At 42.6% G+C, this 10,671-nt stretch overlaps 1 pseudogene; it reads left to right on the forward strand.

Moving 5' to 3' along the window:
* The first annotated feature begins 9,296 nt into the window (after positions 1–9,296).
* LOC124799341 lies at positions 9,297–9,414 on the forward strand (annotated as a pseudogene).
* Positions 9,415–10,671: the final 1,257 nt, after the last annotated feature.

The following is a 10,671-nucleotide window of genomic DNA, read 5'->3' on the forward strand; positions in this document are numbered from 1 at the left end:
ACTGAACCCTATTATATCTAGATTGAGCCTTTGCATCTCCCTTTTCAGATTTTCTAGTTTCCCTACCACGTTCAAGCTTCTGACGCCCTGACTCGTAGAACGTTATCCTTTCGTAAATTATTCAATCTTTCTCTCATGGTAACCTCCCCCTTGGCAGTCCCCTCCCGGAGATCCGAATGGGGGGACTATTCCGGAATCTTTTGCCAATGGGGAGATCATCATGACACTTCTTCAAATACAGGCAACATGTCCTGTGGATACACGTTACGTGTCTTTAATGCAGTGGTTTCCATTGCCTTCTGCATCCTCATGTTGTTGATCATTGCTGATTCTTCCGCCTTTAGGGGCAATTTCCCACCTCTAGGACAAGAGAGTGCCCTGAACCTCTATCCGCTCTTCCGCCCTCTTTGACAAGGCTGTTGGAAGATTGAGGCTGACTTCTTATGCCGGAAGACTTCGGCCGCCAATGCTGATTATTTATCAAAATTTCGGCAGTGGCGGGGTAGAATACAGGGAGCGAAAGACTATTTACGATTTGTACAGAAACCAGATGGCAGTTACAAGAGTCGAGGGACATGAAAGGAAAGCAGTGGTTGGGAACAGAGTGAGACAGGGTTGTAGCCTGTCCCCGTTGTTATTCAATCTGTATATTGAGCAAGCAGTAAAGGAAACAAAAGAAAAATTGGGAGTAGGTATTAAAGTCCACGGAGAACAAATAAAAACGTTGAGGTACGCCGATGACATTGTAGTTCTGTCAGAGACAGCAAAGGACTTGGAAGAGCTGTTGAACGGAATGGGCAGTGTCTTGAAAGGAGGATATATGATGAACATCAACAAAAGCAAAACGAGGATAATGGAATGTGGTCGAATGAAGTCGGGTGATGCTGAGGGAATTAGATTAGGAAATAAGACAGTTAAAGTAGTAAATGAGTTTTGCTATTTGGGGAGCAAAATAACTGACGATAGTCGAAGTAGAGAGGATATGAAATGTAGACAGGCAATGGCAAGGAAAGCGTTTATGAAGAAGAGAAATTTGTTAACACCGAGGATAGATTTAAATGTCAGGAAGACGTTTCTGAAAGTATTTGTATGGAGTGTAGCCATGTATGGAAGTGAAACATGGGCGATAAATAGTTTGGACAAGAAGAGAATAGAAGCTTTCGAAATGTGGTGCAACAGAAGTATACTGAAGATTAGATGGGTAGATCACATAACTAATGAGGAGGTATTGAATAGAATTTGGGAGAAGAGGAGTTTGTGGCACAACCTGAAAAGAAGAAGCGACCGGTTGTTGGGACATGTTCTGAGGCATCAATGGATCACAAATTTAGCACTGGAGGGCAGCGTGGAGGGTAAAAATCGTAGAGGTAGACCAAGAGATGTATACACTAAGCAGATTCACAAGGATGTAGGTTGCAGTAAGTACTGGGAGATGAAGAAGCTTGCACAGGATAGAGTAGCATGGAGAGCAGCATCAAACCAGTCTCAGAACTGAAGACAACAACAACAAGATATATTCTGTATGAATTGGGGAGGGAGGGATGCAGAGCGAATTCGGTTCCAACGAATTCAAGCGGCCTGCCGGAAAAAAAGTCGTTTAGAGACGAACGCACTATAGAATGTGCTGTCATCACATGCCCCTTTCCGTCTCCAGAAACACCTCCCCATCGGTCCGTATGGGAACTTGTTTTCGTAACTGAACACCACCTCGGCGACGAAATGGGGCGACATTCTGCCATTTGGGCTAGTTACGATGAAATATTGAGCAAACGTTTTTAATAATTGCAAACCATCAAAATTTGGGCGATATCTTTGTTCATCGACGTGTTTTTTAGAGACGAAGACAAATTCAAGAGAATTTTGATTCACTGATTTTGTTTTGATGTTATTTGTAATGATATTTAAGGCTCCAATGCCTTCTGAAATACTGATATACAACAACCCCAAGGATTTTACCAGTCTCTAAATAACGAAACCAGTGCCAAATTTAAACTGCTGTGGAGAGACAATTAGGCTGTTATAGCTTAGTGTACACTTTCTTAACTTCCCAAAACGCTAGCAGACGAGTCAGTGTCGATTTTCCTCTTCTTTCTTATTACAAACTCATCCATAATTAAAAAATATTACAACAGTATGCAACAGAAAACCAATAAATGGTAGCACTTCAGTTAAATTCAACTGCAAATAAGAACTGAACTGATTAATAAAAGAACTGAGCTCAGACAAGGTCAGAAACTGTTCTTGGTTAAAAAAGCCATAGGTAAAAGCCAGTAATGCTATGGGTGTACAGATTGCTTAAATGTATCGTTGGCCTTGCTAAATGTCGATAGTGCGTATCCCTTTTCTCTTATGACTGAATATCAAAATATCTTTCAAGCTCACTGTATGGCAACAGGGCTATGTGTAATTTAATGTGGGTGATGGGGTAGGAGGCGTCCCAATCCCTTGACCCCCTCCCAATTTGGATACGTCCTTAAATGGAATACTGTGTGACATATCAATTTTACCTGTAGTGACCGTTACAAAGTATACACATATAGCAACACTATACAGAAGATTATATTACAACATTGTCTCTATTTTCTCATTTTCCAATTACGTTATAACAATAATTTATTGACAGGAAATAGAAAATCAAGAGCTGTAATTTCATTTATAAATAGAATTCTTGCTTCATTTCACGTTAACAGAAATTGCACTAGTTTAGCCTGTATATGATAGCCGTCCTATTTTAGATTACCTATTTTTAGTTTCTTTGTAGACTTTAAAAAATATATCTCAAGGACAAAAGCCACTATTAATTAGCAATAGGCAAGATATTTCCATTACAGCAAACGCTTCTCTTCTCGATATGTGTGTCATAAGCATTCACATCCATCCAAGTACACGAACGCACACACACTCACACACACACACACACACACACACACTCACAATTACGTACTTCATCCAGCTAGAAGCTACATATTACGGTACGCGGTTAATTTCATTAGGCGAATTCCTGCTATCCTTTGCGTGATAGAATTTAATGCTTTCCATGAAACATGACAGTGGCACCCAGTAGCTACGTCAGGCTTGCTAAATATTATCCCACTGTATCGCAGACGCCAGTCATATACGAATGCATCCTTATGTACAATAGTGCAGGAGTGATTCAGCCTGTGTACCTTCATTAATGGCATCTATAACGCTTATCTCGTATAAAATTCAAAACAGAGGGTACATTATTTCGGTAGATCTCTGTAGCTTGTGATATCATGGAATCATTATTACGACAAGTACTTGTACGGATATTTTAACGAGATAAAGATGCGTCGTTGTAACCTTAAGGTACAACGGCGTGCGTTACACGCATCAAACATACTGAGCTGGAAATATTAATTACTTTCATTCTCACCAACATAGCCAACGTCGTCATAACGATTTTGCCGAACCTTCCATTATGTCGCTGTTTTGGAATTTAGCAAAGCACATCAGTTTGTTCGCGGGCCATATGTTCTATCTACCTTTATGTTGTTCCAACTACAGTCACAATTATACATTCCACGTTGTTCCAGTCCCTGTGGCATTCCTTTGTCTTCATGACACTCTTGACAATTCCCTCTCCATTATACGATTACCAAACCTCTTTCTTCAATTATTTCCTCGTTAGGACTCTGTGTTACTACCATGTTAATCAAAGCTGGCAATAGACACTGTAAACCTCCCATCCACGTCAGAAACTTAAACTGCATCAACTTTACCTCAAGCACAGCGGGCCTTATTACCATGCAGTTTATTACCTTTTCTACCCATCCGATTGACATTTTCTGTTTCCTTCAGTGCTGAATCATTTCTACTTTAGTGTATTTTTGTACAACCGTATTTGCTTTTCGCTGTGTTGATTGTATATTATTTCACTAATATAACAATTTTCGGTCTCTTTCATATAATTATTTAGTTAAGTGATAAATTATTCAATATTATCTGCGATAACGGAAGGAAATAGTACAATGTCAACACTTAATCATAGGTTGTTAAGACACATTTAACTAACACTATTTCATAGCTGTTAAAGATGTCCTCTGAAGCCAATGGTAATAGATTTCCAGCCATTACAATTACAATACTATGAAGGCAGCTATGAAGGAGGCAAGTCGGCCGCTGTGCCCGAGCGCTCCTAGGCGCTTCAGTCGGGAACTGCGCGGCAGCTACGGTCGCAGGTTCGAATCCTTCCTCGGGCATGGATGTGTGTGATGTCCTTAGGTTAGTTCTTCTTCTGCGGAGGTCAATTTTTCAACAATGTACGATGAACAGTGTGCTCCGAAACACTCGTGCCTGTACCAGCATTGTGCTCTTTCAGCTGAAATGCCACAGATCATCATCTGTCCTAATTTAGAGAGCAGACGTGCCAGCGAACCCAAGGTTCTGTGAAGAATCGTTGGATCAGTAGTAGCCATTCAGCGCCTAGTGGTAGTTTCATTGCACTTCTACCTCTCTCCGTAGTTGCTTGAGACAGTAGCACGTTAACATTCGACCACCTTCACCGTTCACAAGCTCAGCGTGATAATAATCTGCCCTTTGTCAAAGTCGCTTATTTCAAAGGAATTGCCCAATTGCAGCCCACATCTTCGCTAGGAGATCCCCCGTCCGTGTCTGCTCCACTTACGTATGTTTGGAGTAGGGATTAAACTCCTGAGAGAAGAAATAAAATTTTTTAGGTTTGCCGATGACATTGTAATTCTGTCAGACACAGCAAAGGACTTGGGAGAACAGTTGAACGGAATGGGCAGTGTCTTGAAAGCAGGATATAAGATGAAGATTAACAACAGTAAAACAAGAACGAAGGAATATAGTCGAAATAAATCAGTTGATAGAGACGGAATTATATTAGGGATCGAAATACTTAAAGCAGTAGATAAGTTTTACTATTTGGGAAGGAAAATAACTAATGACGGCCGAAGCAGATAGGCTGTAATATGTAGACCAGACATGGTAAGAAAAGCGTTTGTGAACAAGACAAATTTTTTAACATCGAATGTAGATTGAAGGGTCGGGAAGTATTTTCTGAAAGTAGTTGTATGAATGGAAGTTATTTCTCATTATTTATTTATCGTATGGAAATAAACATGCAATTCACAGTGATATTCATGCATAACAAAAGAAATGGCCATTAATTATATCACAAACTGATATCCAAAGATTCTATCCAATCCGGTGCTGTTAGCGAGGATTTGATTATGTCGTTCCAACCTCCACTCAAACATCTATTGGGAAATTCCTCTACATTGTGTTCAACAGACTCTTCTGCTGTTTCACAGTTGCACAACGGGAAGTTTGAGAACCCACTTTGTAAGTGAAGGACTTAGTTCTTCCATGTCCACATTGGAGTCTGTTGAGCACACACCTGGTTCTTCTAGGTAGTTGGAAGCCTGGTATGCTTGTAGGGTCTTCGAGGCCACGGCGAAGTATGCTGGTGTCGTTTTTCCATGTCTCCTTCCACAGATCTTCTATCTTGAACTGCTCCGGTTTTCGAAGTGTCCAGAATGGTTTTCTTGATTTGGGACACATGCAGGGAGGATTGAGCAGTGTTTCCTGGGCGTGTAGCCATTGGGAAAGCTTCACTTAGTATTTTTTTCCGTTCTCGGGTCGCTGCTTCTTATCATCTCAAATTTGGTGGGGCTATGCTACTGACAGCAGACAGCCAAGGTAGTGGGGTTAATCTGAGGGTGCCCGCAACAATTCGTATGGTGTCATTCAGCTGAGCGTCAGCTTACTGGCATGCGCACTCCTGTAGCAGACAGGTGCGCAACATTCAGCCACAGGATATACGAGAGGTAAGGTCGCTGTACGGGGAGCGTCAGCTTCTGCACCCCAGGTGTTCCAGCTAGTTCCCGGATAATGTTGTTCCTGGTCTTTAATATTTCTATTAGTGATGTGAGGTGAGTCCTGTACGTAAGTTATCGGTCTAGTGTGATTCCAAGATACTTACGATGCTGGTCGTTTTTACTGATTTGTTACAGAAAGTAACTTTTAGTGGCTGGTTTGCTTTTCGGTTGCTGAGGTGAAAAGTTGTCACTTCTGTTTTTGTAGGGTTACGGCACAATCTCCAATTTCTGTAATAGTCACTAAGTTCTTCTTTGAGCACATCTTCCCCATCCTCTAGTTGCTAGCTTTGATATGCAATGGTGGTAGCGTCAGCATAGCAGAACGTCCTAGATATAGTTTGCGGTGTGTCACTTATGTACAGGTAAAAAAATAGCGGGGCTAGGACAAATGCTTGTGGTAGGCGCTACGTGTAGAAAACCTCCAAGATGGTGCACCCTGGGCCGTGGACGGCTAAAAGTCTACAAAAATGGAGGCCGAACTAGATCGCGTATCTCTCACTGCCAGAACGGCATGCAGCGACCTCACAACGGCACTTTCAAGAGCCAAAGGCTATAGGACCTTGTGTATGAGCCTTACAGCTAAATAAAGAAGTAATATCAAGAAACGAATGGAAGTAAAACATGGACCAAAAAACAGTTTAGGCAAAATGAGAATAGAAGCTTTCGAAAAACGTCGATACGAAAGATTGCTGAGGAGACAATGAATATAAATGGGGTGAAAAGAAATTTGGGGCACAACTTGACTGGAAAAAAGTATAGGTTGACAGGACATATTCTGAAAGTCAGCAGATTAAAATTTACTGCTGTAGTGGTGCGTGTGAGACGGGGAACGTATGACCATAAAAATCGTAGGGAAAGACCAAGAGACCAATACAGACAGCAAATTTAGAAGGATTTAGGTTGCAGTAGTTATTCTGACATTAAGAGGCTTTTACAGGATAAAGTAGCGCGGAGAGCTACATCAAACCAGTCTGAGGACTTAAGACTACAAAAATGAATTCGATACAAAACAGTAATTCATATTCAGCACTCCAATGTACATACATAAAAAAGCGGTTTGTATCACCCCGGTTCCTAGAACTGCTGAAGATAGACGTTGATTATGGATGTTGTATCACAGACGCAGTCTCTTTGACTCTTCAAAGATGTCACTAAACAAACATGCATGAGCAGTGCCTATTAGATACGGAGGAGGTCAGACAGCCGATGAGTTCCAGTCATTCGACAGGGAAGGGAGTACATGGCTCGCGTTGTTTGTAGTTCAACCATGCCTTGACGGTCAATACCACGGTTCGAGCACGTCTGCATTGTTACTATGTGCCAGGAAGGGCTCTCAACAAAGGAAGTGTCCAGGCATCTCCGAGTGGACCAAAGCGATGTTGTTCGGACTTGGAGGAGATACACAGGAACAGGAACTGTCGATGACTTGCCTCGCTCAGGCCGTCCAAGGTCTACAACTGCAGCGTATGGCCGCTACGGTACCTACGGATTATGACTCGGAGGAACGCTGACAGCAACGCTTTTCGTGCAGCCACAGAACACTGTGCTACGACTGGAACTGTGCTCAATAGGCTGCATGATGCACAACTTCACTCCCGACGTCCATGTAGAGGTGCATCTTTGCAACCACTACACCATGAAGCGCAGTACAAATGGGCCCAACAACACGCCGAATGGACCGCTCAGGAATGGCAGCAGGTTCTCTTTACCGATGAGTATCGCATATGCTTTCAACCAGATATTCGTCGGAGACGTGTTTGGAGGCAATCCGATCAGGCTGAACACCTTAGATCCACTGTCCAGCGAATGTAGCAAGGTGGAGGTTCTCTGCAGTTTTGGGGTAGCGTTATGTGGAGTCGACGTACGTCGCTGGTGGTCTTGGAAGGCGCCATAACAGCTGTACGATAAGTGAATGCCATCCTCCAACCGATAGTGCAACCATACAGGGAGCATACTGGGAGACAATTAGCGCCCCCATCGTATGCATCTTGTGAATGACATTCTTCTGGATAACGACGTCGCTCGGCTAGAGTGACCAGCTTTCTCTCCAGACATGAACCCTATCGAACAAGCCTGGGATGGATTGAAAAGGGCTTTTTATGGACGGCGTGACCCACCAACAACTCTGCGGGATTAACGCCGAATGGTTGTTGAGGAGTGGGACAATCTGGACCAACGGTGCCTTGATGAACGTGTGGATAGTATGCCACGACGAATACAGGTATGCATCATTGCGGGAGGACGTGCTGCTTGGTATTAGAGGTACCGGTGTGTACAGTAACTTGGACCTCCACCTCAGAAGCTCTCGCTGTATGGTACTACAACATGCAATATGTGGTTTCCATGAGCATTAAAAAAGGCAGTAATGGTGTTTATGTTCATCTCTATTCCAATTTTCTGTGCAGGTTCTGGAACTCTCGAAACCGAGGTGGTGCAAAACTTATTTTGATGTGTTTGTATTTCCTCTCATAATCTGAGGAAACCCGTTGAGCTAATTGTTGTTCTGTTGTTAGTTATTTTATTCGGTTCTCTGACATACTATGTTGTTTCTGTGCTGATGATGATTGTTTTAGTGTACATTTTATTTTATGACTAGGAACCTGCGAAGTGTATCAACAGCATGTTACGTTTTGTCTGTTACTCTATTTTGTGAAATTGAACAACTTTAAGACTATCCCAGGTTTGAGGAATTGTCTTTCAATGCAGATCTTACGGAACTAATTTTGCGCAGATTTTTTGTGTTACTACTCCACCTTATTTAAATGTTTTTATCGAAACACTATTATGGCGAGATTCCCTTCTTTTCTTTGTACATCAGATTACTTACTGTGTACCAGGTGATCAAAACGTCAGTATAAATTTGAAAACTGAATAAATCACGGAATAATGTAGATAGAGAGGTACTAATTGACACACATCCTTAGAATGACATGGGGTTTTATTAGAACCAAAAAATACAAAAGTTCAAAAATGTACGACAGATGGCGCTTCATATGATCAGAATAGCAATAATTAGCATAAAAAAGAAGAAAGCAAAGATGATGTTCTTTACAGGAAATGCTCAATACATCCACCATCATTCTCAACAATAGCTGTAGTCGAGGAATAATGTAGCGAACAGCACTGTAAAGCGTGTCCGGAGCTATGGTGAGGCTATGGCGTCGGATGTTGTCTTTCAGCATCCCTAGAGATGTCGGTCGAATGTGATACACTTGCGACTTCAGGTAATCCCAAAGGCAATAATTGCACAGACTGAGGTCTGGGGACCTGGGAGGCCAAGCATGACGAAAGTGGCGGCTGAGCACACGATCATCACCAACGACGCGTGCAAGAGATCTTTCACGCGTCTAGAAACATGGGGTGGTTTTAATAAAACCCCATGTCATTCCAAGCATGTGTGTCAATTCTTACTTCTCTATCTACATTATTGGCAACGGCCTTGCCGCAGTGGATACACCGGTTCCCGTGAGATCACCGAAGTTAAGCGCTGTCGGGCGTGGCCGGCACTTGGATGGGTCACCATGTGGACCGCCAAGCGTTGTTGCCATTTTTCGGGGTGCACTCAGCCTCGTGATGCCAATTGAGGAGCTACTCGACCGAATAGTAGCATCTCCGGTCAAAGAAAACCATCAAAACGACCGGGAGAGCGGTGTGCTGACCACACGCCCCTCCTACCCGCATCCTCAACTGAGGATGACACGGCGGTCGGATGGTATCGATGGGCCACTTGTGGCCTGAAGACGGAGTGCTCTTTTATCTGCATTATTCCGTGGTTTATTAAGTTTTCAAATTTGTACAGACTTTTAGATCACCTGGTACTTTGCAAGTGGGCAACATGTTAGCAACACACCACAGCTGTCCACGAATTACGCTACTGTATCCATGTACAGAGATTAAACGTGTGTTTCCCCACAATCCATCTCCGTAGTACTGAGGTATCTTTGGTTGAGCTTGCAGAAAGTAACCTGGCCCTTTTTTTTTTTTTTTTTTTTTTTTAATTCTTTATTCAACATTAATAATATTTATACAAAGGAACCCACTACCTTAGTGATTAGTGGGTCATATCTAATCTACATGTATTAGGTGTTTCAGCAGCTATTTATTCTTATTATTATATTATGCTACAGACAGACAGAATACTAGAGGATAATGAGCAGACTACAACTAAGTTCTACATACTAATTATTAATATCTTCCTACCAGTTAATTCCTAACTGCCTGCAGCGTTCCAGGTGTGTCAGCATAGATATAAACCTACTGCTTAGGCCCTGCTCATCGAGCTAATCCCGATGAGCGTGCCCCTGACACTGGGCTGGCCAAAACCGTTTGTCGCTGCAGGTTCCTAGCTTAATATCTATATCTAGAGCTACAACTACTACTAAACCTACGTCAATTCCGGTGCTTGGTCTTTATTGGTGTACCCTGACCCCCCTAGTCCTGCACGTGGCGGATTGCAACTAAGAAGTCGACCAGTCCACGCACAGGCGGTATAGGATGAGGGTAATTGGTCACATTCGGTGAGTGTCTCTAATCGTAAACGATCCTTATGTATCTCGTAATGGGACACATTTGGTGTATGCCTTAATCATGAATGTCAGCAAGGTATGCCGTCAATACCTTTCGTGACACCTCGTCTGCCAATTTGTTTAAAGTGTCGAAAGTTTCTTCGTGTCGTAATAGATCGTATGTGTTATTGTGTGGAAGTTGTTGTCTTAGTGTCATTGCTACATCATCGAAAAGGGGGCACTCGTAAACCACATGGTCGGGAGTGCCCTCCGAAACTCCACAGTCACACTCGGGTGTA

Source organism: Schistocerca piceifrons, chromosome 5 (genome assembly GCF_021461385.2).
Source record: "Schistocerca piceifrons isolate TAMUIC-IGC-003096 chromosome 5, iqSchPice1.1, whole genome shotgun sequence".
NCBI lineage: Eukaryota > Metazoa > Arthropoda > Insecta > Orthoptera > Acrididae > Schistocerca > Schistocerca piceifrons.